The 26118-nt window shown below is 42.8% G+C and overlaps 1 protein-coding gene across 4 annotated transcripts in view; it reads right to left on the bottom strand.

The window, feature by feature from the left end:
* Positions 1-24597, bottom strand: part of tjap1 (tight junction associated protein 1 (peripheral)) — a 593272-nt gene extending 568675 nt beyond the window's left edge. For 3 of the 4 annotated variants that reach the window (XM_068028188.1, XM_068028184.1, XM_068028167.1), the window contains exon 1: positions 22158-24597. The gene's annotated coding sequence lies outside the window, so the exon portion shown is untranslated. The remainder of the gene's footprint in view (positions 1-22157) is intronic. The other variant, XM_068028169.1, reaches the window with a different exon arrangement.
* Positions 24598-26118: the final 1521 nt, after the last annotated feature.

A 26118-nucleotide genomic window follows, 5' to 3' on the forward strand; every position in this document is an offset into this window, starting at 1 on the left:
TGTGTCGATTGACATCAAATTCTCCCTCAGTGTGAAAAGCAGTGTGTCGATTGACATCAAATTCTCCCTCAGTGTGAAAAGCAGTGTGTCGATTGACATCAGATTCTCCCTCAGTGTGAAAAGCAGTGTGTCTATTGACATCAGATTCTCCCTCAGTGTGAAAAGCAGTGTGTCTATTGACATCAGATTCTCCCTCAGTGTGAAAAGCAGTGTGTCGATTGACATCAGATTCTCCCACAGTGTGAAAAGCAGTCTGTCTATTGACATCAAATTCTCCCTCAGTGTGAAAAGCAGTGTGTCGATTGACATCAAATTCTCCCTCAGTGTGAAAAGCAGTGTGTCGATTGACATCAAATTCTCCCTCAGTGTGAAAAGCAGTGTGTCGATTGACATCAGATTCTCCCTCAGTGTGAAAAGCAGTGTGTCTATTGACATCAGATTCTCCCTCAGTGTGAAAAGCAGTGTGTCGATTGACATCAGATTCTCCCACAGTGTGAAAAGTAGTCTGTCTATTGACATCAAATTCTCCCTCAGTGTGAAAAGCAGTGTGTCTATTGACATCAAATTCTCCCACAGTGTGAAAAGCAGTCTGTCTATTGACATCAAATTCTCCCTCAGTGTGAAAAGCAGTGTGTCCATTGACATCACATTCCCCCTCAGTGTGAAAAGCAATGCATCTATTGACATCAAATTCTCACTCAGTGTGAAAAGCAGTGTGTCTATTGACATCAGATTCTCCCTCAGTGTGAAAAGCAGTGTGTCTATTGACATCAAATTCTCCCTCAGTGTGAAAAGCAGTGCGTCTATTGACATCAAATTCTCCATTGCCCTTCGTGTGAAAAGCAGTGTGTCGATTGACATCAAATTCTCCCTCAGTGTGAAAAGCAGTGTGTCTATTGACATCAGATTCTCCCTCAGTGTGAAAAGCAGTTTGTCTATTGACATCAAATTCTCCCTCAGTGTGAAAAGCAGTGTGTCAATTGACATCAGATTCTCCTAGTGTGAAAAGCAGTGTGTCTACTGACATCAGATTCTCCCTTAGTGTGAAAAGCAGTGTGTCTATTGACATCAGATTCTCCCTCAGTGTGAAAAGCAGTGTCTCTATTGACATCAAATTCTCCCTCAGTGTGAAAAGCAGTGTGTCTATTGACATCAGATTCTCCCTCAGTGTGAAAAGCAGTGTGTCTATTGACATCAGATTCTCCCTCAGTGTGAAAAGCAGTGTGTCTATTGACATCAGATTCTCCCTCAGTGTGAAAAGCAGTGTGTCTATTGACATCAAATTCTCCCTCAGTGTGAAAAGCAGTGCGTCTATTGACATCAAATTCTCCATTGCCCTTCGTGTGAAAAGCAGTGTGTCGATTGACATCAGATTCTCCCTCAGTGTGAAAAGCAGTGTGCCGATTGACATCAAATTCTCCCTCAGTGTGAAAAGCAGTTTGTCTATTGACATCAAATTCTCCCTCAGTGTGAAAAGCAGTGTGTCAATTGACATCAGATTCTCCTAGTGTGAAAAGCAGTGTGTCTATTGACATCAGATTCTCCCTTAGTGTGAAAAGCAGTGTGTCTATTGACATCAGATTCTCCCTCAGTGTGAAAAGCAGTGTCTCTATTGACATCAAATTCTCCCTCAGTGTGAAAAGCAGTCTGTCTATTGACATCAGATTCTCCATCAGTGTGAAAAGCAGTGTGTCTGTTGACATCAGATTCTCCCTCAATGTGAAAAGCAGTGTGTCTATTGACATCAAATTCTCCCACAGTGTGAAAAGCAGTGTGTCTATTGACATCAAATTCTCCCTCAGTGTGAAAAGCAGTGTGTCTATTGACATCAGATTCTCCCTCAATGTGAAAAGCACTGTGTCTATTGACATCAGATTCTCCATCAGTGTGAAAAGCAGTCTGTCTGTTGACATCAGATTCTCCCTCAATGTGAAAAGCAGTGTGTCTATTGACATCAAATTCTCCCACAGTGTGAAAAGCAGTGTCTCTATTGACATCAAATTCTCCCTCAGTGTGAAAAGCAGTGTGTCTACTAACATCAGATTCTCCCTCAGTGTGAAAAGCAGTTTGTCTATTGACATCAGATTCTCCCTCAGTGTGAAAAGCAGTGTGTCTATTGACATCAAATTCTCCCACAGTGTGAAAAGCAGTGTGTCTATTGACATCAGATTCTCCCTCAGTGTGAAAAGCAGTGTGTCTATTGACATCAAATTCTCCCACAGTGTGAAAAGCAGTGTGTCTATTGACATCAGATTCTCCCTCAGTGTGAAAAGCAGTTTGTCTATTGACATCAGATTCTCCCTCAGTGTGAAAAGCAGTGTGTCAATTGACATCAAATTCTCCCTCAGTTTGAAAAGCAGTTTGTCTATTGACATCAGATTCTCCCTCAGTGTGAAAAGCAGTGTGTCTATTGACATCAGATTCTCCATCAGTGTGAAAAGCAGTGTGTCTATTGACATCAAATTCTCCCACAGTGTGAAAAGCAGTCTGTCTATTGACATCAGATTCTCCCTCAGTGTGAAAAGCAGTGTGTCTATTGACATCAAATTCTCCCTCAGTGTGAAAAGCAGTCTGTCTATTGACATCACATTCCCCCTCAGTGTGAAAAGCAGTGCATCTATTGACATCAAATTCTCCCTTCCCCTTGGTGTGAAAAGCAGTGTGTCTATTGACATCAAATTCTCCCACAGTGTGAAAAGCAGTGCATCTATTGACATCAAATTCTCCCTTCCCCTTGGTGTGAAAAGCAGTGTGTCTATTGACATCAGATTCTCCCTCAGTGTGAAAAGCAGTTTGTCTATTGACATCAGATTCTCCCTCAGTGAAAAGCAGTGTGTCCATTGACATCAAATTCTCCCACAGTGTGAAAAGCAGTGTGTCTATTGACATCAAATTCTCCCACAGTGTGAAAAGCAGTCTGTCTATTGACATCAGATTCTCCCTCAGTGTGAAAAGCAGTGTGTCTATTGACATCAGATTCTCCCTCAGTGTGAAAAGCAGTGTGTCAATTGACATCAAATTCTCCCTCAGTTTGAAAAGCAGTTTGTCTATTGACATCAGATTCTCCCTCAGTGTGAAAAGCAGTGTGTCTATTGACATCAGATTCTCCATCAGTGTGAAAAGCAGTGTGTCTATTGACATCAAATTCTCCCACAGTGTGAAAAGCAGTCTGTCTATTGACATCAGATTCTCCCTCAGTGTGAAAAGCAGTGCATCTATTGACATCAAATTCTCCCTTCCCCTTGGTGTGAAAAGCAGTGTGTCTATTGACATCAGATTCTCCCTTAGTGTGAAAATCAGTGTGTCTTTTGACATCAGAATCTCCCTTAGTGTGAAAAGCACTGTGTCTATTGACATCAGAATCTCCCTCAGTGTGAAAAGCAGTGTTTCCATTGACATCAGATTCTCCCTCAGTGTGAAAAGCAGTGTGTCTATTGACATCAAATTCTGCCTTCCCCTTGGTGTGAAAAGCAGTGTGTCTGTTGACATCAGATTCTCCCTTAGTGTGAAAAGCAGTGTGTCTATTGACATCAAATTCTCCCTTCCCCTTGGTGTGAAAAGCAGTGTGTCTATTGACATCAGAATCTCCCTCAGTGTGAAAAGCAGTGTGTCTATTGACATCAGATTCTCCCTCAGTGTGAAAAGCAGTGTGTCTATTGACATCAAATTCTCCCTTCCCCTTGGTGTGAAAAGCAGTGTGTCTGTTGACATCAAATTCTCCCTCAGTGTGAAAAACAGTGCCTCTATTGACATCAAATTCTCCCTCAGTGTGAAAAGCAGTGTGTCTATTGACATCAGACTCGCCCTTAGGGTGAAAAGCAGTGTGTCGATTGACATCAAATTCTCCCTTGCCCTTAGTGTGAAAAGCGGTGTGTCTATTGACATCAGATTCTCCCTTGCCCTTAGTGTGAAAAGCGGTGTGTCTATTGACATCAAATTCTCCCTCAGTGTGAAAAGCAGTGTGTCGATTGACATCACATTTCTCCTCAGTGTGAAAAGCAGTGCATCTATTGACATCAAATTCTCACTCAGTGTGAAAAGCAGTGTGTCTATTGACATCAGATTCTCCCTCAGTGTGAAAAGCAGTGTGTCTATTGACATCAGATTCTCCCTCAGTGTGAAAAGCAGTGTGTCGATTGACATCAAATTCTCCCTCAGTGTGAAAAGCAGTGTGTCGATTGACATCAGATTCTCCCTCAGTGTGAAAAGCAGTGTGTCTATTGACATCAGATTCTCCCTCAGTGTGAAAAGCAGTGTGTCGATTGACATCAGATTCTCCCACAGTGTGAAAAGCAGTCTGTCTATTGACATCAAATTCTCCCTCAGTGTGAAAAGCAGTGTGTCTATTGACATCAAATTCTCCCACAGTGTGAAAAGCAGTCTGTCTATTGACATCAAATTCTCCCTCAGTGTGAAAAGCAGTGTGTCCATTGACATCACATTCCCCCTCAGTGTGAAAAGCAATGCATCTATTGACATCAAATTCTCACTCAGTGTGAAAAGCAGTGTGTCTATTGACATCAGATTCTCCCTCAGTGTGAAAAGCAGTGTGTCTATTGACATCAAATTCTCCCTCAGTGTGAAAAGCAGTGCGTCTATTGACATCAAATTCTCCATTGCCCTTCGTGTGAAAAGCAGTGTGTCGATTGACATCAAATTCTCCCTCAGTGTGAAAAGCAGTGTGTCTATTGACATCAGATTCTCCCTCAGTGTGAAAAGCAGTTTGTCTATTGACATCAAATTCTCCCTCAGTGTGAAAAGCAGTGTGTCAATTGACATCAGATTCTCCTAGTGTGAAAAGCAGTGTGTCTACTGACATCAGATTCTCCCTTAGTGTGAAAAGCAGTGTGTCTATTGACATCAGATTCTCCCTCAGTGTGAAAAGCAGTGTCTCTATTGACATCAAATTCTCCCTCAGTGTGAAAAGCAGTGTGTCTATTGACATCAGATTCTCCCTCAGTGTGAAAAGCAGTGTGTCTATTGACATCAGATTCTCCCTCAGTGTGAAAAGCAGTGTGTCTATTGACATCAGATTCTCCCTCAGTGTGAAAAGCAGTGTGTCTATTGACATCAAATTCTCCCTCAGTGTGAAAAGCAGTGCGTCTATTGACATCAAATTCTCCATTGCCCTTCGTGTGAAAAGCAGTGTGTCGATTGACATCAGATTCTCCCTCAGTGTGAAAAGCAGTGTGCCGATTGACATCAAATTCTCCCTCAGTGTGAAAAGCAGTTTGTCTATTGACATCAAATTCTCCCTCAGTGTGAAAAGCAGTGTGTCAATTGACATCAGATTCTCCTAGTGTGAAAAGCAGTGTGTCTATTGACATCAGATTCTCCCTTAGTGTGAAAAGCAGTGTGTCTATTGACATCAGATTCTCCCTCAGTGTGAAAAGCAGTGTCTCTATTGACATCAAATTCTCCCTCAGTGTGAAAAGCAGTCTGTCTATTGACATCAGATTCTCCATCAGTGTGAAAAGCAGTGTGTCTGTTGACATCAGATTCTCCCTCAATGTGAAAAGCAGTGTGTCTATTGACATCAAATTCTCCCACAGTGTGAAAAGCAGTGTGTCTATTGACATCAAATTCTCCCTCAGTGTGAAAAGCAGTGTGTCTATTGACATCAGATTCTCCCTCAATGTGAAAAGCACTGTGTCTATTGACATCAGATTCTCCATCAGTGTGAAAAGCAGTCTGTCTGTTGACATCAGATTCTCCCTCAATGTGAAAAGCAGTGTGTCTATTGACATCAAATTCTCCCACAGTGTGAAAAGCAGTGTCTCTATTGACATCAAATTCTCCCTCAGTGTGAAAAGCAGTGTGTCTATTAACATCAGATTCTCCCTCAGTGTGAAAAGCAGTTTGTCTATTGACATCAGATTCTCCCTCAGTGTGAAAAGCAGTGTGTCTATTGACATCAAATTCTCCCACAGTGTGAAAAGCAGTGTGTCTATTGACATCAGATTCTCCCTCAGTGTGAAAAGCAGTGTGTCTATTGACATCAAATTCTCCCACAGTGTGAAAAGCAGTGTGTCTATTGACATCAGATTCTCCCTCAGTGTGAAAAGCAGTTTGTCTATTGACATCAGATTCTCCCTCAGTGTGAAAAGCAGTGTGTCAATTGACATCAAATTCTCCCTCAGTTTGAAAAGCAGTTTGTCTATTGACATCAGATTCTCCCTCAGTGTGAAAAGCAGTGTGTCTATTGACATCAGATTCTCCATCAGTGTGAAAAGCAGTGTGTCTATTGACATCAAATTCTCCCACAGTGTGAAAAGCAGTCTGTCTATTGACATCAGATTCTCCCTCAGTGTGAAAAGCAGTGTGTCTATTGACATCAAATTCTCCCTCAGTGTGAAAAGCAGTCTGTCTATTGACATCACATTCCCCCTCAGTGTGAAAAGCAGTGCATCTATTGACATCAAATTCTCCCTTCCCCTTGGTGTGAAAAGCAGTGTGTCTATTGACATCAAATTCTCCCACAGTGTGAAAAGCAGTGCATCTATTGACATCAAATTCTCCCTTCCCCTTGGTGTGAAAAGCAGTGTGTCTATTGACATCAGATTCTCCCTCAGTGTGAAAAGCAGTTTGTCTATTGACATCAGATTCTCCCTCAGTGAAAAGCAGTGTGTCTATTGACATCAAATTCTCCCACAGTGTGAAAAGCAGTGTGTCCATTGACATCAAATTCTCCCACAGTGTGAAAAGCAGTGTGTCTATTGACATCAAATTCTCCCACAGTGTGAAAAGCAGTCTGTCTATTGACATCAGATTCTCCCTCAGTGTGAAAAGCAGTGTGTCTATTGACATCAAATTCTCCCACAGTGTGAAAAGCAGTGTGTCTATTGACATCAAATTCTCCCACAGTGTGAAAAGCAGTCTGTCTATTGACATCAGATTCTCCCTCAGTGTGAAAAGCAGTGTGTCTATTGACATCAGATTCTCCCTCAGTGTGAAAAGCAGTGTGTCAATTGACATCAAATTCTCCCTCAGTTTGAAAAGCAGTTTGTCTATTGACATCAGATTCTCCCTCAGTGTGAAAAGCAGTGTGTCTATTGACATCAGATTCTCCATCAGTGTGAAAAGCAGTGTGTCTATTGACATCAAATTCTCCCACAGTGTGAAAAGCAGTCTGTCTATTGACATCAGATTCTCCCTCAGTGTGAAAAGCAGTGCATCTATTGACATCAAATTCTCCCTTCCCCTTGGTGTGAAAAGCAGTGTGTCTATTGACATCAGATTCTCCCTTAGTGTGAAAATCAGTGTGTCTTTTGACATCAGAATCTCCCTTAGTGTGAAAAGCACTGTGTCTATTGACATCAGAATCTCCCTCAGTGTGAAAAGCAGTGTTTCCATTGACATCAGATTCTCCCTCAGTGTGAAAAGCAGTGTGTCTATTGACATCAAATTCTGCCTTCCCCTTGGTGTGAAAAGCAGTGTGTCTGTTGACATCAGATTCTCCCTTAGTGTGAAAAGCAGTGTGTCTATTGACATCAAATTCTCCCTTCCCCTTGGTGTGAAAAGCAGTGTGTCTATTGACATCAGAATCTCCCTCAGTGTGAAAAGCAGTGTGTCTATTGACATCAGATTCTCCCTCAGTGTGAAAAGCAGTGTGTCTATTGACATCAAATTCTCCCTTCCCCTTGGTGTGAAAAGCAGTGTGTCTGTTGACATCAAATTCTCCCTCAGTGTGAAAAACAGTGCGTCTATTGACATCAAATTCTCCCTCAGTGTGAAAAGCAGTGTGTCTATTGACATCAGACTCGCCCTTAGGGTGAAAAGCAGTGTGTCGATTGACATCAAATTCTCCCTTGCCCTTAGTGTGAAAAGCGGTGTGTCTATTGACATCAGATTCTCCCTTGCCCTTAGTGTGAAAAGCGGTGTGTCTATTGACATCAGATTCTCCCTCAGTGTGAAAAGCAGTGTGTCGATTGACATCAAATTCTCCCTTGCCCTTCGTGTGAAAAGCGGTGTGTCTGTTGACATCAGATTCTCCCTCAGTGTGAAAAGCAGTGTGTCGATTGACATCAAATTCTCCCTTGCCCTTCGTGTGAAAAGCAGTGTCTATTGACATCAGATTCTCCCTCAGTGCGAAAAGCCTTGTGTCTATTGACATCAGATTCTGCCTCAGTGTGAAAAGCCTTGTGTCAATTGACATCAAATTCTCCCTCAGTGTGAAAAGCAGTGTCTCTCTTGACATCAAATTCTCCCTTCCCCTTAGTGTGAAAAGCAGGGTGTCTATTGACATCAAATTGTCCCTTTCCCTTGGCGTGAAAAGCAGTGTGTCTATTGACATCAGATTCTCCCTCAGCGTAAATAGCAGTGTGTCTATTGACATCAGATTCTCCCTCAGTGTGAAAAGCAGTGTGGCAAGAGACATCAAATTCTCCCTCAGTGTGAAAAGCAGTCTGTCTATTGACATCAGATTCTCCCTCAGTGTGAAAAGCAGTCTGTCTATTGACATCAAATTCTCCCTCAGTGTGAAAAGCAGTGTGTCTATTGACATCAGATTCTCCCTCAGTGTGAAAGGCAGTGTGTCTATTGACATCAGGTTCTCCCTCAGTGTGAAAAGCAGTGTGTCTATTGACATCAGATTCTCCCTCAGTGTGAAAAGCAGTGTGTCTATTGACATCAGATTCTCCCTCAGTGTGAAAAGCAGTCTGTCTATTGACATCAGATTCTCCCTCAGTGTGAAAAGCAGTCTGTCTATTGACATCAAATTCTCCCTCAGTGTGAAAAGCAGTGTGTCTATTGACATCAGATTCTCCCTCAGTGTGAAAAGCAGTCTGTCTATTGACATCAGATTCTCCCTCAGTGTGAAAAGCAGTCTGTCTATTGACATCAAATTCTCCCTCAGTGTGAAAAGCAGTGTGTCTATTGACATCAAATTCTCCCTCAGTGTGAAAAGCAGTGTGTCTATTGACATCAAATTCTCCCTCAGTGTGAAAAGCAGTGTGTCTATTGACATCAAATTCTCCCTCAGTGTGAAAAGCAGTGTGTCTATTGACATCAGATTCTCCCTCAGTGTGAAAAGCAGTGTGTCTATTGACATCAGATTCTCCCTCAGTGTGAAAAGCAGTGCGTCTATTGACATCAGATTCTCCCTCAGTGTGAAAAGCAGTGTGTCTATTGACATCAGATTCTCCCTCAGTGTGAAAAGCAGTGTGTCTATTGACATCAGATTCTCCCTCAGTGTGAAAAGCAGTGCGTCTATTGACATCAGATTCTCCCTCAGTGTGAAAAGCAGTGTGTCTATTGACATCAGATTCTCCCTCAGTGTGAAAAGCAGTGTGTCTATTGACATCAGATTCTCCCTCAGTGTGAAAAGCAGTTTGTCTACTGACATCAGATTCTCCCTCAGTGTGAAAAGCAGTCTGTCTATTGACATCAGATTCTCCCTCAGTGTGAAAAGCAGTGTGTCTATTGACATCAAATTCTCCCTCAGTGTGAAAAGCAGTGTGTCTATTGACATCAGATTCTCCCTCAGTGTGAAAAGCAGTGTGTCTTTTGACATCAGATTCTCCCTTAGTGTGAAAAGCAGTGTGTCTTTTGACATCAGAATCTCCCTCAGTGTGAAAAGCAGTGTGTCTATTGACATCAAATTCTCCCTTCCCCTTGGTGTGAAAAGCAGTGTGTCTATTGACATCAAATTCTCCCTTAGCGTGAAAAGCAGTGTGTCTGTTGACATCAGATTCTCCCTTAGTGTGAAAAACAGTGCGTCTACTGACATCAAATTCTCCCTCAGTGTGAAAAGCAGTGTGTCTATTGACATCAGATTCTCCCTTAGTGTGAAAAACAGTGCGTCTATTGACATCAAATTCTCCCTCAGTGTGAAAAGCAGTGTGTCTATTGACATCAGACTCGCCCTCAGGGTGAAAAGCAGTGTGGCAAGAGACATCAAATTCTCCCTGTCCTTTAGTGTGAAAAGCAGTGTGTCTATTGACATCAGATTCTCCCTCAGTGTGAAAAGCAGCGTGTCTATTGACATCAGATTCTCCCTCAGTGTGAAAAGCAGCGTGTCTATTGACATCAGATTCTCCCTCAGTGTGAAAAGCAGCGTGTCTATTGACATCAGATTCTCCCTCAGTGTGAAAAGCAGCGTGTCTATTGACATCAGATTCTCCCTCAGTGTGAAAAGCAGTGTGTCTCGTGACATCAGATTCTCCCTCAGTGTAAATAAACAGTGTGTCTATTGACATCAGATTCTCCCTCAGTGTAAATAAACAGTGTGTCTATTGACATCAGATTCTCCCTTAGTGTGAAAAGCAGTGTGGCAAGAGACATCAAATTCTCCCTGTCCTTTAGTGTGACAAGCAGTGTGTCTATTGACATCAGAATCTCCCTCAGTGTGAAAAGCAGCGTGTCTATTGACATCAGATTCTCCCTCAGTGTGAAAAGCAGTCTGTCTATTGACATCAGATTCTCCCTCAGTGTGGAAAGCAGTGTGTCTATTGACATCAGATTCTCCCTCAGTGTGAAAAGCAGTGTGTCTATTGACATCAGATTCTCCCTCAGTGTGAAAAGCAGTGTGTCTCGTGACATCGGATTCTCCCTCAGTGTGAAAAGCAGTCTGTCTATTGACATCAGATTCTCCCTCAGTGTGAAAAGCAGTCTGTCTATTGACATCAGATTCTCCCTTAGTGTGAAAAGCAGTGTGTCTATTGACATCAGATTCTCCCTCAGTGTGAAAAGCAGTGTGTCGATTGACATCAAATTCTCCCTTGCCCTTCGTGTGAAAAGCAGTGTGTCTATTGACATCAGATTCTCCCTCGCCCTTCGTGTGAAAAGCAGTGTGTCTATTGACATCAGATTCTCCCTCAGTGTGAAAAGCAGTGTCTCTCTTGACATCAAATTCTCCCTTCCCCTTAGTGTGAAAAGCAGGGTGTCTATTGACATCAAATTCTCCCTCAGTGTGAAAAGCAGTCTGTCTATTGACATCAGATTCTCCCTCAGTGCGAAAAGCCTTGTGTCTATTGACATCAGATTCTGCCTCAGTGTGAAAAGCCTTGTGTCAATTGACATCAAATTCTCCCTCAGTGTGAAAAGCAGTGTCTCTCTTGACATCAAATTCTCCCTTCCCCTTAGTGTGAAAAGCAGGGTGTCTATTGACATCAAATTGTCCCTTTCCCTTGGCGTGAAAAGCAGTGTGTCTATTGACATCAGATTCTCCCTCAGCGTAAATAGCAGTGTGTCTATTGACATCAGATTCTCCCTCAGTGTGAAAAGCAGTGTGGCAAGAGACATCAAATTCTCCCTCAGTGTGAAAAGCAGTCTGTCTATTGACATCAGATTCTCCCTCAGTGTGAAAAGCAGTCTGTCTATTGACATCAGATTCTCCCTCAGTGTGAAAAGCAGTCTGTCTATTGACATCAGATTCTCCCTCAGTGTGAAAAGCAGTCTGTCTATTGACATCAAATTCTCCCTCAGTGTGAAAAGCAGTGTGTCTATTGACATCAGATTCTCCCTCAGTGTGAAAAGCAGTGTGTCTATTGACATCAGGTTCTCCCTCAGTGTGAAAAGCAGTGTGTCTATTGACATCAGATTCTCCCTCAGTGTGAAAAGCAGTGTGTCTATTGACATCAGATTCTCCCTCAGTGTGAAAAGCAGTCTGTCTATTGACATCAGATTCTCCCTCAGTGTGAAAAGCAGTCTGTCTATTGACATCAAATTCTCCCTCAGTGTGAAAAGCAGTGTGTCTATTGACATCAGATTCTCCCTCAGTGTGAAAAGCAGTCTGTCTATTGACATCAGATTCTCCCTCAGTGTGAAAAGCAGTCTGTCTATTGACATCAGATTCTCCCTCAGTGTGAAAAGCAGTCTGTCTATTGACATCAAATTCTCCCTCAGTGTGAAAAGCAGTGTGTCTATTGACATCAAATTCTCCCTCAGTGTGAAAAGCAGTGTGTCTATTGACATCAAATTCTCCCTCAGTGTGAAAAGCAGTGTGTCTATTGACATCAGATTCTCCCTCAGTGTAAATAGCAGTGTGTCTATTGACATCAGATTCTCCCTCAGTGTGAAAAGCAGTGTGTCTATTGACATCAGATTCTCCCTCAGTGTGAAAAGCAGTGCGTCTATTGACATCAGATTCTCCCTCAGTGTGAAAAGCAGTGTGTCTATTGACATCAGATTCTCCCTCAGTGTGAAAAGCAGTGTGTCTATTGACATCAGATTCTCCCTCAGTGTGAAAAGCAGTGCGTCTATTGACATCAGATTCTCCCTCAGTGTGAAAAGCAGTGTGTCTATTGACATCAGATTCTCCCTCAGTGTGAAAAGCAGTGTGTCTATTGACATCAGATTCTCCCTCAGTGTGAAAAGCAGTTTGTCTACTGACATCAGATTCTCCCTCAGTGTGAAAAGCAGTCTGTCTATTGACATCAGATTCTCCCTCAGTGTGAAAAGCAGTGTGTCTATTGACATCAAATTCTCCCTCAGTGTGAAAAGCAGTGTGTCTATTGACATCAGATTCTCCCTCAGTGTGAAAAGCAGTGTGTCTTTTGACATCAGATTCTCCCTTAGTGTGAAAAGCAGTGTGTCTTTTGACATCAGAATCTCCCTCAGTGTGAAAAGCAGTGTGTCTATTGACATCAAATTCTCCCTTAGTGTGAAAAGCAGTGTGTCTATTGACATCAAATTCTCCTTTAGTGTGAAAAGCAGTGTGTCTATTGACATCAAATTCTCCCTTCCCCTTGGTGTGAAAAGCAGTGTGTCTGTTGACATCAGATTCTCCCTTAGTGTGAAAAACAGTGCGTCTACTGACATCAAATTCTCCCTCAGTGTGAAAAGCAGTGTGTCTATTGACATCAGATTCTCCCTTAGTGTGAAAAACAGTGCGTCTATTGACATCAAATTCTCCCTTAGTGTGAAAAGCAGTGTGGCAAGAGACATCAAATTCTCCCTGTCCTTTAGTGTGACAAACAGTGTGTCTATTGACATCAGAATCTCCCACAGTGTGAAAAGCAGTGTGTCTATTGACATCAGATTCTCCCTCAGTGTGAAAAGCAGTGTGTCTATTGACATCAGATTCTCCCTCAGTGTGAAAAGCAGTGTGTCTATTGACATCTGATTCTCCCACAACGTGAAAAGCAGTGTGTCTATTGACATCTGATTCTCCCTCAGTGTGAAAAGCAGTGTGTCTATTGACATCAGATTCTCCCTTAGTGTGAAAAGCAGTGTGTCTATTGACATCAGGTTCTCCCTCAGTGTGAAAAGCAGTGTGTCTATTGACATCAGATTCTCCCTCAGTGTGAAAAGCAGTGTGTCTCGTGACATCAGATTCTCCCTCAGTGTAAATAGCAGTGTGTCTATTGACATCAGATTCTCCCTAAGTGTGAAAAGCAGTGTGTCGATTGACATCAGAATCTCCCTTCGTGTGAAAAGCAGTGTGTCTATTGACATCAGATTCTCCCTCAGTGTGAAAAGCAGTCTGTCTCGTGACATCAGATTCTCCCTCAGTGTAAATAGCAGTGTGTCTATTGACATCAGATTCTCCCTAAGTGTGAAAAGCAGTGTGTCGATTGACATCAGAATCTCCCTTCGTGTGAAAAGCAGTGTGTCTATTGACATCAGATTCTCCCTCAGTGTGAAAAGCAGTGTGTCGATTGACATCAGAATCTCCCTTCGTGAGAAAAGCAGTGTGTCTATTGACATCAGATTCTCCCTCAGTGTGAAAAGCAGTGTGTCTATTGACATCAGATTCTCCCTCAGTGTGAAAAGCAGCGTGTCTATTGACATCAGATTCTCCCTCAGTGTGAAAAGCAGCGTGTCTATTGACATCAGATTCTCCCTCAGTGTGAAAAGCAGTGTGTCTATTGACATCAGATTCTCTTTCAGTGTGAAAAGCAGTCTGTCTATTGACATCAGATTCTCCCTTAGTGTGAAAAGCAGTGTGTCTATTGACATCAGAATCTCCCTTAGTGTGAAAAGCAGTGTGTCTATTGACATCAAATTCTCCCTTAGTGTGAAAAGCAGTGTGTCTATTGACATCAGATTCTCCCTTAGTGTGAAAAGCAGTGTGTCTATTGACATCAGAATCTCCCTCAGTGTGAAAAGCAGTCTGTCTATTGACATCAGATTCTCCCTTAGTGTGAAAAGCAGTGTGTCTATTGACATCAGAATCTCCCTCAGTGTGAAAAGCAGTCTGTCTATTGACATCAGATTCTCCCTTAGTGTGAAAAGCAGTGTGTCTATTGACATCAGATTCTCCCTTAGTGTGAAAAGCAGTGTGTCTATTGAAATCAGATTCTCCCTTAGTGTGAAAAGCAGTGTGTCTATTGACATCAGATTCTCCCTTAGTGTGAAAAGCAGTGTGTCTATTGACATCAGATTCTCCCTCAGTGTGAAAAGCAGTCTGTCTATTGACATCAGATTCTCCCTTAGTGTGAAAAGCAGTGTGTCTATTGACATCAGAATCTCCCTTAGTGTGAAAAGCAGTGTGTCTATTGACATCAAATTCTCCCTCAGTGTGAAAAGCAGTGTGTCGATTGACATCAGATTCTCCCTCAGTGTGAAAAGCAGTGTGTCTATTGACATCAGATTCTCCCTCAGTGTAAATAGCAGTCTGTCTATTGACATCAGATTCTCCCTCAGTGTAAATAGCAGTCTGTCTATTGACATCAGATTCTCCCTTAGTGTGAAAAGCAGTGTGTCTATTGACATCAGATTCTCCCTCAGTGTGAAAAGCAGTGTGTCGATTGACATCAGATTCTCCCTCAGTGTGAAAAGCAGTGTGTCTATTGACATCAGAATCTCCCTTAGTGTGAAAAGCAGTGTGTCTATTGACATCAGATTCTCCCTTCTTGTGAAAAGCAGTGTGTCTATTGACATCAGATTCTCCCTCAGTGTAAATAGCAGTGTGTCTATTGACATCAGATTCTCCCTTTGTGTGAAAAGCAGTGTGTCTATTGACATCAGATTCTCCCTTCTTGTGAAAAGCAGTGTGTCTATTGACATCAGATTCTCCCTCAGTGTGAAAAGCAGTGTGGCAAGAGACATCAAATTCTCCCTTCTTGTGAAAAGCAGTGTGTCTATTGACATCAAATTCTCCCTTAGTGTGAAAAGCAGTGTGGCAAGAGACATCAAATTCTCCCTGTCCTTTAGTGTGACAAACAGTGTGTCTATTGACATCAGAATCTCCCTCAGTGTGAAAAGCAGTGTGTCTATTGACATCAGATTCTCCCTCAGTGTGAAAAGCAGTGTGTCTATTGACATCAGATTCTCCCTCAGTGTGAAAAGCAGTGTGTCTATTGACATCTGATTCTCCCACAACGTGAAAAGCAGTGTGTCTATTGACATCTGATTCTCCCTCAGTGTGAAAAGCAGTGTGTCTATTGACATCAGATTCTCCCTTAGTGTGAAAAGCAGTGTGTCTATTGACATCAGGTTCTCCCTCAGTGTAAATAGCAGTGTGTCTATTGACATCAGATTCTCCCTCAGTGTGAAAAGCAGTGTGTCTATTGACATCAGATTCTCCCTCAGTGTGAAAAGCAGTGTGTCTATTGACATCAGATTCTCCCTTAGTGTGAAAAGCAGTGTGTCGATTGACATCAGATTCTCCCTAAGTGTGAAAAGCAGTGTGTCGATTGACATCAGAATCTCCCTTCGTGTGAAAAGCAGTGTGTCTATTGACATCAGATTCTCCCTCAGTGTGAAAAGCAGTCTGTCTATTGACATCAGGTTCTCCCTCAGTGTGAAAAGCAGTGTGTCTATTGACATCAGATTCTCCCTCAGTGTGAAAAGCAGTGTGTCTCGTGACATCAGATTCTCCCTCAGTGTAAATAGCAGTGTGTCTATTGACATCAGATTCTCCCTCAGTGTGAAAAGCAGTGTGTCTATTGACATCAGATTCTCCCTTAGTGTGAAAAGCAGTCTGTCTATTGACATCAGATTCTCCCTCAGTGTGAAAAGCAGTGTGTCTATTGACATCAGATTCTCCCTCAGTGTGAAAAGCAGTCTGTCTATTGACATCAAATTCTCCCTCAGTGTGAAAAGTAGCGTCTCTATTGACATCAGATTCTCCCTTAGTGTGAAAAGCAGTGTGTCTATTGACATTAGATTCTGCCTCAGTGTGAAAAGCAGTGTGTCTATTGACATCAGATTCTCCCTCAGTGTGAAAAGTAGCGTCTCTATTGACATCAGATTCTCCCTTAGTGTGAAAAGCAGTGTGTCTATTGACATTAGATTCTGCCTCAGTGTGAAAAGCAGTGTGTCTATTGACATCAGATTCTCCCTCAGTGTGAAAAGTAGCGTCTCTATTGACATCAGATTCTCCCTCAGTGTGAAAAGCAGTGTGTCTATTGACATCACATTCCCCCTCAGTGTGAAAAGCAGTCTGTCTATTGACATCAGATTCTCCCTCAGTGTGAAAAGCAGTGTGTCTATTGACATCAGATTCTCCCTTAGTGTGAAAAGCAGTGTGTCTATTGACATCAGAATCTCCCTCAGTGTGAAAAGCAGTCTGTCTATTGACATCAGATTCTCCCTCAGTGTGAAAAGCAGTGTGTCTATTGACATCAGATTCTCCCTCAGTGTGAAAAGCAGTGTGTCGATTGACATCAGAATCTCCCTTCGTGTGAAAAGCAGTGTGTCTATTGACATCAGGTTCTCCCTCAGTGTGAAAAGCAGTGTGTCTATTGACATCAAATTCTCCCTCAGTGTGAAAAGCAGTGTGTCTATTGACATCAAATTCTCCCTCAGTGTGAAAAGCAGTCTGTCTATTGACGTCAGATTCTTGTTTAGTGTGAAAAGCAGTCTGTCTATTGACATCAGATTCTCCCTTAGTGTGAAAAGCAGTGTGTCTATTGACATTAGATTCTGCCTCAGTGTGAAAAGCAGTGTGTCTATTGACATCAGAATCTCCCTCAGTGTGAAAAGCAGTGAGTCTATTGACATCAGATTCTCCCTTAGTGTGAAAAGCAGTGTGTCTATTGACATCAGATTCTCCCTTAGTGTGAAAAGCAGTGTGTCTATTGACATCAGATTCTCCCTTAGTGTGAAAAGCAGTCTGTCTATTGACATCAGATTCTCCCACAACGTGAAAAGCAGTGTGTCTATTGACGTCAGATTCTTGCTTAGTGTGAAAAGCAGTGTGTCTATTGACATCAAATTCCCCCTCAGTGTGACAAGCAGTGTGTCTATTGAAATCAAATTCTCCCTTAGTTTGAAAAGCAGTCTGTCTATTGACATCAAATTCTCCCTCAGTGTGAAAAGTAGCGTCTCTATTGACATCAGATTCTCCCTTAGTGTGAAAAGCAGTGTGTCTATTGACATCACATTCCCCCTCAGTGTGAAAAGCAGTCTGTCTATTGACATCAGATTCTCCCTCAGTGTGAAAAGCAGTGTGTCTATTGACATCAGATTCTCCCTCAGTGTGAAAAGCAGTGTGTCTATTGACATCAGATTCTCCCTTAGTGTGAAAAGCAGTCTGTCTATTGACATCAGATTCTCCCTCAGTGTGAAAAGCAGTGTGTCTATTGACATTAGATTCTCCCTTAGTGTGAAAAGCAGTGTGTCTATTGACATTAGATTCTGCCTCAGTGTGAAAAGCAGTGTGTCTATTGACATCACATTCCCCCTCAGTGTGAAAAGCAGTCTGTCTATTGACATCAGATTCTCCCTCAGTGTGAAAAGCAGTCTGTCTATTGACATCAAATTCTCCCTCAGTGTGAAAAGTAGCGTCTCTATTGACATCAGATTCTCCCTTAGTGTGAAAAGCAGTGTGTCTATTGACATCAGATTCTCCCTCAGTGTGAAAAGTAGCGTCTCTATTGACATCAGATTCTCCCTTAGTGTGAAAAGCAGTGTGTCTATTGACATTAGATTCTGCCTCAGTGTGAAAAGCAGTGTGTCTATTGACATCAGATTCTCCCTCAGTGTGAAAAGTAGCGTCTCTATTGATATCAGATTCTCCCTCAGTGTGAAAAGCAGTGTGTCTATTGACATCACATTCCCCCTCAGTGTGAAAAGCAGTCTGTCTATTGACATCAGATTCTCCCTCAGTGTGAAAAGCAGTGTGTCTATTGACATCAGATTCTCCCTTAGTGTGAAAAGCAGTGTGTCTATTGACATCAGAATCTCCCTCAGTGTGAAAAGCAGTCTGTCTTTTGACATCAGATTCCCCCTCAGTGTGAAAAGCAGTGTGTCTATTGACATCAGATTCTCCCTCAGTGTGAAAAGCAGTGTGTCTATTGACATCACATTCCCCCTCAGTGTGAAAAGCAGTGTGTCTATTGACATCAGATTCTCCCTCAGTGTGAAAAGCAGTGTGTCTATTGACATCAGATTCTCCCTTAGTGTGAAAAGCAGTCTGTCTATTGACATCAGATTCTCCCTCAGTGTGAAAAGCAGTGTGTCGATTGACATCAAATTCTCCCTCAGTGTGAAAAGCAGTCTGTCTATTGACATCAGGTTCTCACTCAGTGTGAAAAGCCTTGTGTCTATTGACATCAGATTCTCCCTCAGTGTGAAAAGCAGTGTGTCTATTGACATCAAATTCTCCTAGTGTGAAAAGCAGTGTGTCTATTGACATCAGATTCTCCCTTAGTGTGAAAAGCAGTGTGTCTATTGACATCAGATTCTCCCTTAGTGTGAATAGCAGTGTGTCTATTGACATCAGATTCTCCCTTAGTGTGAAAAGCAGTGTGTCTATTGACATCAGATTCTCCCTTAGTGTGAAAAGCAGTGTGTCTATTGACATCAGATTCTCCCTTAGTGTGAAAAGCAGTGTGTCTATTGACATCAGATTCTCCCTCAGTGTAAATAGCAGTGTGTCTATTGACATCAGATTCTCCCTTTGTGTGAAAAGCAGTGTGTCTATTGACATCAGATTCTGCCTTAGTGTGAAAAGCAGTGTGTCTATTGACATCAGAATCTCCCTTAGTGTGAAAAGCAGTGTGTCTATTGACATCAGAATCTCCCTTAGTGTGAAAAGCAGTGTGTCTATTGACATCAAATTCTCCCTTAGTGTGAAAAGCAGTGTGTCTATTGACATCAGATTCTCCCTCAGTGTGAAAAGCAGTGTGTCGATTGACATCAGATTCTCCCTTAGTGTGAAAAGCAGTGTGTCTATTGACATCAGATTCTCCCTCAGTGTGAAAAGCAGTGTGTCTATTGACATCAGATTCTCCCTCAGTGTAAATAGCAGTGTGTCTATTGATATCAGATTCTCCCTTTGTGTGAAAAGCAGTCTGTCTATTGACATCAGAATCTCCCTTAGTGTGAAAAGCAGTCTGTCTATTGACATCAGAATCTCCCTTAGTGTGAAAAGCAGTGTGTCTATTGACATCAGAATCTCCCTTAGTGTGAAAAGCAGTGTGTCTATTGACATCAGAATCTCCCTTAGTGTGAAAAGCAGTGTGTCTATTGACATCAGATTCTGCCTTAGTGTGAAAAGCAGTGTGTCTATTGACATCAGAATCTCCCTTAGTGTGAAAAGCAGTGTGTCTATTGACATCAGATTCTCCCTTCTTGTGAAAAGCAGTGTGTCTATTGACATCAAATTCTCCCTCAGTGTGAAAAGCAGTGTGTCTATTGACATCAGAATCTCCCTTAGTGTGAAAAGCAGTGTGTCTATTGACATCAGATTCTCCCTTCTTGTGAAAAGCAGTGTGTCTATTGACATCAAATTCTCCCTCAGTGTGAAAAGCAGGGTGTCTATTGACATCAAATTCTCCCTCAGTGTGAAAAGCAGTGTGTCTATTGACATCAGATTCTCCCTTCTTGTGAAAAGCAGTGTGTCTATTGACATCAAATTCTCCCTCAGTGTGAAAAGTAGCGTCTCTATTGACATCAGATTCTCCCTTAGTGTGAAAAGCAGTCTGTCTATTGACATTAGATTCTGCCTCAGTGTGAAAAGCAGTGTGTCTATTGACATCACATTCCCCCTCAGTGTGAAAAGCAGTCTGTCTATTGACATCAGATTCTCCCTCAGTGTGAAAAGCAGTGTGTCTATTGACATCAGATTCTCCCTTAGTGTGAAAAGCAGTGTGTCTATTGACATCAAATTCTCCCTTAGTGTGAAAAGCAGTGTGTCTATTGACATCACATTCCCCCTCAGTGTGAAAAGCAGTCTGTCTATTGACATCAGATTCTCCCTCAGTGTGAAAAGCAGTGTGTCTATTGACATCAGATTCTCCCTCAGTGTGAAAAGCAGTGTGTCTATTGACATCAGATTCTCCCTTAGTGTGAAAAGCAGTCTGTCTATTGACATCAGATTCTCCCTCAGTGTGAAAAGCAGTGTGTCTATTGACATCAGATTCTCCCTCAGTGTGAAAAGCAGTGTGTCTATTGACATCAGATTCTCCCTCAGTGTGAAAAGCAGTCTGTCTATTGACATCAAATTCTCCCTCAGTGTGAAAAGTAGCGTCTCTATTGACATCAGATTCTCCCTTAGTGTGAAAAGCAGTGTGTCTATTGACATTAGATTCTGCCTCAGTGTGAAAAGCAGTGTGTCTATTGACATCAGATTCTCCCTCAGTGTGAAAAGTAGCGTCTCTATTGACATCAGATTCTCCCTTAGTGTGAAAAGCAGTGTGTCTATTGACATTAGATTCTGCCTCAGTGTGAAAAGCAGTGTGTCTATTGACATCAGATTCTCCCTCAGTGTGAAAAGTAGCGTCTCTATTGACATCAGATTCTCCCTCAGTGTGAAAAGCAGTGTGTCTATTGACATCACATTCCCCCTCAGTGTGAAAAGCAGTCTGTCTATTGACATCAGATTCTCCCTCAGTGTGAAAAGCAGTGTGTCTATTGACATCAGATTCTCCCTCAGTGTGAAAAGCAGTGTGTCTATTGACATCACATTCCCCCTCAGTGTGAAAAGCAGTGTGTCTATTGACATCAGATTCTCCCTCAGTGTGAAAAGCAGTGTGTCTATTGACATCAGATTCTCCCTTAGTGTGAAAAGCAGTCTGTCTATTGACATCAGATTCTCCCTCAGTGTGAAAAGCAGTGTGTCGATTGACATCAAATTCTCCCTCAGTGTGAAAAGCAGTGTGTCTATTGACATCAGGTTCTCACTCAGTGTGAAAAGCCTTGTGTCTATTGACATCAGATTCTCCCTCAGTGTGAAAAGCAGTGTGTCTATTGACATCAAATTCTCCCTTAGTGTGAAAAGCAGTGTGTCTATTGACATCAGATTCTCCCTTAGTGTGAAAAGCAGTGTGTCTATTGACATCAGATTCTCCCTTAGTGTGAATAGCAGTGTGTCTATTGACATCAGATTCTCCCTTAGTGTGAAAAGCAGTGTGTCTATTGACATCAGATTCTCCCTCAGTGTGAAAAGCAGTGTGTCTATTGACATCAGAATCTCCCTTCTTGTGAAAAGCAGTGTGTCTATTGACATCAAATTCTCCCTCAGTGTGAAAAGCAGGGTGTCTATTGACATCGGATTCTCCCTCAGTGTGAAAAGCAGTGTGTCTATTGACATCAGATTCTCCCTTAGTGTGAAAAGCAGTGTGTCTATTGACATCACATTCTCCCTTCCCCTTAGTGTGAAAAGCAGTGTGTCTATTGAAATCGGATTCTCCCTCAGTGTGAAAAGCAGTGTGTCTATTGACATCACATTCTCCCTTCCCCTTTGTGTGAAAAGCAGTGCGGCTAATAACATTAGAATCTCAGCCAGTGAATTGGAGGCAGTGCAGGACTTAAAGCAAACTGTCTTTGGTACACCCCCTCCCCATAGACCCCCACAACCTCAAACACCCCCTCCCCTCAGACATTCCCTCCCCAAACTCCCGCTCCACAGACCCCCACAACCTCAGACACCCCCTCCCCATAGACCCCCACAACCTCAGACACCCCCTCCCCATAGACCCCCACAACCTCAGAAACCCCCTCCCCAAACTCTCCCACACCCTCAGAAACCCCCTCCCCAAACTCCCCCACACCCTCAGAAACCCCCTCCCCAAACTCTCCCACACCCTCAGAAACCCCCTCCCCAAACTCTCCCACACCCTCAGAAACCCCCTCCCCAAACTCTCCCACACCCTCAGAAACCCCCTCCCCTCTCTGAATCTCCCTCCCTTCCTCAGATGCCCCCTCTCTCCTCTCCCCCACACACTCCCATGGGACACCAAAAAAATTACTCAACAAGTTAATAAGTTTGCACTCTGCCCTTAGTTACTAGTTAATATTACTAGTTAATCACTAGTTACCAAGCCTACCCTGTTCTCTGCCTTTATATTCTTCGCTCTTGGTTTCGTTCTGACCGCTCAGCCGGACTCTCACCTCTTCCTGGTTCCCGCACTCCGGCTCCACTGGCCACACACACGCTTTGCCCTCAATCACTCACCCTCTTTTTATCTCTGTTTTTTTCTTTCTCTCTCTCTCCGTTTCTCTCACTCTTGATCTGTTTTTTCTCTCTCTCTGTTTCACTTTTTTTCTCTGTTTCTAATGCTGTTTCTCTGTCTCACTCTTGATCTGTTTTTTTCTGACTATCTCTCTCTGTTTCTCTCTTTGTCTGTTTGTCCCTCTATCTCCCTCTCCTACTCTCACTCCTTTTCTCTATCTCCCTCTCCTACTCTCACTCCTTTTCTCTTTCTCCCTCTCCTACTCTCACTCCTTTTCTCTCTCCCTCTCTTTCTCACTCCTTTTCTCTCTCCCTCTCTTTCTCACTCCTTTTCTCTCTCTCCCTCTCACTCCTTTTCTCTCTCTCCCTCTCACTCCTTTTCTCTCTCTCCCTCTCACTCCTTTTCTCTCTCTCCCTCTCACTCCTTTTCTCTCTCTCCCTCTCACTCCTTTTCTCTCTCTCCCTCTCACTCCTTTTCTCTCTCTCCCTCTCACTCCTTTTCTCTCTCTCCCTCTCACTCCTTTTCTCTCTCTCCCTCTCACTCCTTTTCTCTCTCTCCCTCTCACTCCTTTTCTCTCTCTCCCTCTCACTCCTTTTCTCTCTCTCCCTCTCACTCCTTTTCTCTCTCTCCCTCTCTCCCTTTCCACTCTCTCCCTTTCTCAGTCCTTTTCACTCTCTCCCTTTCTCAGTCCTTTTCTCTCTCTCCCTCTCTCCCTTTCTCAGTCCTTTTCTCTCCCTCTTTCTCTCTCACTCCTTTTCTCTCTCTCACTCCTTTTCTCTCTCTCTCTTTCTCAAGCTCTCCCTCTTTCTCTGATTCTCTCTCTGTTCCTGTTTTCTCTCTCTCTCTCCCTCTTTCTCTGATTCTCTCTCTGTTCCTGTTTTCTCTCTCTCTCTCCCTCTTTCTCTGATTCTCTCTCTGTTCCTGTTTTCTCTCTCTCTCTCCCTCTTTCTCTGATTCTCTCTCTGTTCCTGTTTTCTCTCTCTCTCTCCCTCTTTCTCTGATTCTCTCTCTGTTCCTGTTTTCTCTCTCTCTCTCCCTCTTTCTCTGATTCTCTCTCTGTTCCTGTTTTCTCTCTCTCTCTCCCTCTTTCTCTGATTCTCTCTCTGTTCCTGTTTTCTCTCTCTCCCTCTTTCTCTGATTCTCTCTCTGTTCCTGTTTTCTCTCTCTCTCTCCCTCTTTCTCTGATTCTCTCTCTGTTCCTGTTTTCTCTCTCTCTCTCCCTCTTTCTCTGATTCTCTCTCTGTTCCTGTTTTCTCTCTCTCTCCCTCTTTCTCTGATTCTCTCTCTGTTCCTGTTTTCTCTCTCTCTCTCCCTCTTTCTCTGATTCTCTCTCTGTTCCTGTTTTCTCACTCTCTTTCTCTGATTCTCTCTGTTCCTGTTTTCTCTCTCTCTCTCCCTCTTTCTCTGATTCTCTCTCTGTTCCTGTTTTCTCTCTCTCTCTCCCTCTTTCTCTGATTCTCTCTCTGTTCCTGTTTTCTCTCTCTCTCTCCCTCTTTCTCTGATTCTCTCTCTGTTCCTGTTTTCTCTCTCTCTCTCTCTCTTTCTCTGATTCTCTCTCTGTTCCTGTTTTCTCTCTCTCTCTCTCTCTTTCTCTGATTCTCTCTCTGTTCCTGTTTTCTCTCTCTCTCTCTTTCTCTGATTCTCTCTCTGTTCCTGTTTTCTCTCTCTCTCTCTCTCTTTCTCTGATTCTCTGTTCCTGTTTTCTCTCTCTCTCTCCCTCTTTCTCTGATTCTCTCTCTGTTCCTGTTTTCTCTCTCTCTCTCTCTCTTTCTCTGATTCTCTCTCTGTTCCTGTTTTCTCTCTCTCTCTCTCTCTTTCTCTGATTCTCTCTCTGTTCCTGTTTTCTCTCTCTCTCTCTCTCTTTCTCTGATTCTCTCTCTGTTCCTGTTTTCTCTCTCTCTCTCCCTCTTTCTCTGATTCTCTCTCTGTTCCTGTTTTCTCTCTCTCTCTCTCTCTTTCTCTGATTCTCTCTCTCTTCCTGTTTTCTCTCTCTCTCTCTCTCTTTCTCTGATTCTCTGTTCCTGTTTTCTCTCTCTCTCTCCCTCTTTCTCTGATTCTCTCTCTGTTCCTGTTTTCTCTCTCTCTCTCTCTCTTTCTCTGATTCTCTCTCTGTTCCTGTTTTCTCTCTCTCTCTCCCTCTTTCTCTGATTCTCTCTCTGTTCCTGTTTTCTCTCTCTCTCTCTCTCTCTCTTTCTCTGATTCTCTCTCTGTTCCTGTTTTCTCTCTCTCTCTCCCTCTTTCTCTGATTCTCTCTCTGTTCCTGTTTTCTCTCTCTCTCTCTCTCTCTTTATCTGATTCCCCCCTCTCTCTCACTTCCGGCCGCCATTGCACCGCGGAGCAGGCTGGGAATCCCCGCCGCGCGCAACCAGAAGCCTGAAAAGCACGGTGACGTCACGAGGATTCCTCGGCAATGACGTAACCGACGGGAAGCGGAGTTTCCCCTCAAGATGCCTCAGGTCTGTCAGTCAGGAGCATCCATCAAAACAACAGATTCCCAATTCCATTGCCATCCATCACCTCAGCCTATCCTGGATCTTTATTACATTTCACCTCAGCCTATCCTGGATCTTTATTACATTTCACCTCAGCCTATCCTGGATCTTTATTACATTTCACCACAGCCTATCCTGGATCTTTATTACATTTCACCTCAGCCTATCCTGGATCTTTATTACATTTCCCCTCAGCCTATCCTGGATCTTTATTACATTTCACCTCAGCCTATCCTGGATCTTTATTACATTTCACCACAGCCTATCCTGGATCTTTATTACATTTCACCTCAGCCTATCCTGGATCTTTATTACATTTCCCGTCAGCCTATCCTGGATCTTTATTTACATTTCACCTCAGCCTATCCTGGATCTTTATTACATTTCCCCCTCAGCCTATCCTGGATCTTTATTACATTCCCCCTCAGCCTATCCTGGATCTTTATTACATTTCCCCCTCAGCCTATCCTGGATCTTTATTTCATTTCACCTCAGCCTATCCTGGATCTTTGTTACATTTCCCCTCAGCCTATCCTGGATCTTTATTTACATTTCACCTCAGCCTATCCTGGATCTTTATTTCATTTCCCCTCAGCCTATCCTGGATCTTTATTTACATTTCACCTCAGCCTATCCTGGATCTTTATTTCATTTCACCTCAGCCGATCCTGGATCTTTATTTCATTTCACCTCAGCCTATCCTGGATCTTTATTTACATTTCACCTCAGCCTATCCTGGATCTTTATTACATTCCCCCTCAGCCTATCCTGGATCTTTATTACATTCCCCCTCAGCCTATCCTGGATCTTTATTACATTTCCCCCTCAGCCTATCCTGGATCTTTGTTACATTTCCCCTCAGCCTATCCTGGATCTTTATTTACATTTCACCTCAGCCTATCCTGGATCTTTATTTACATTTCCCCTCAGCCTATCCTGGATCTTTATTTACATTTCCCCTCAGCCTATCCTTAATCGATATTACATTTCCCCTCAGCCTATCGTGGATCTTTATTACGTTTCCCTCAGCCTATCCTGGATCTTTATTTCATTTCCCCTCAGCCTATCCTGGATCTTCATTACATTTCCCCTCAGCCGATCCTGGATCTTTATTTCATTTCCCCTCAACCTATCCTGGATCTTTATTACATTTCCCCTCAGCCTATCCTGGATCTTTATTACATTTCCCCTCAGACTATCCTGGATCTTTATTACATTTCCCCTCAACCTATCCTGGATCTTCATAACATTTCCCCTCAGCCTATCCTGGATCTTTATAACATTTCCCCTCAGACTATCCTGGATCTTTATTACATTTCCCCTCAGCCTATCCTGGATCTTTA

The sequence above is a fragment of the Heterodontus francisci genome, chromosome 3 (genome assembly GCF_036365525.1).
Source record: "Heterodontus francisci isolate sHetFra1 chromosome 3, sHetFra1.hap1, whole genome shotgun sequence".
Taxonomy (NCBI): Eukaryota; Metazoa; Chordata; class Chondrichthyes; order Heterodontiformes; family Heterodontidae; genus Heterodontus; species Heterodontus francisci.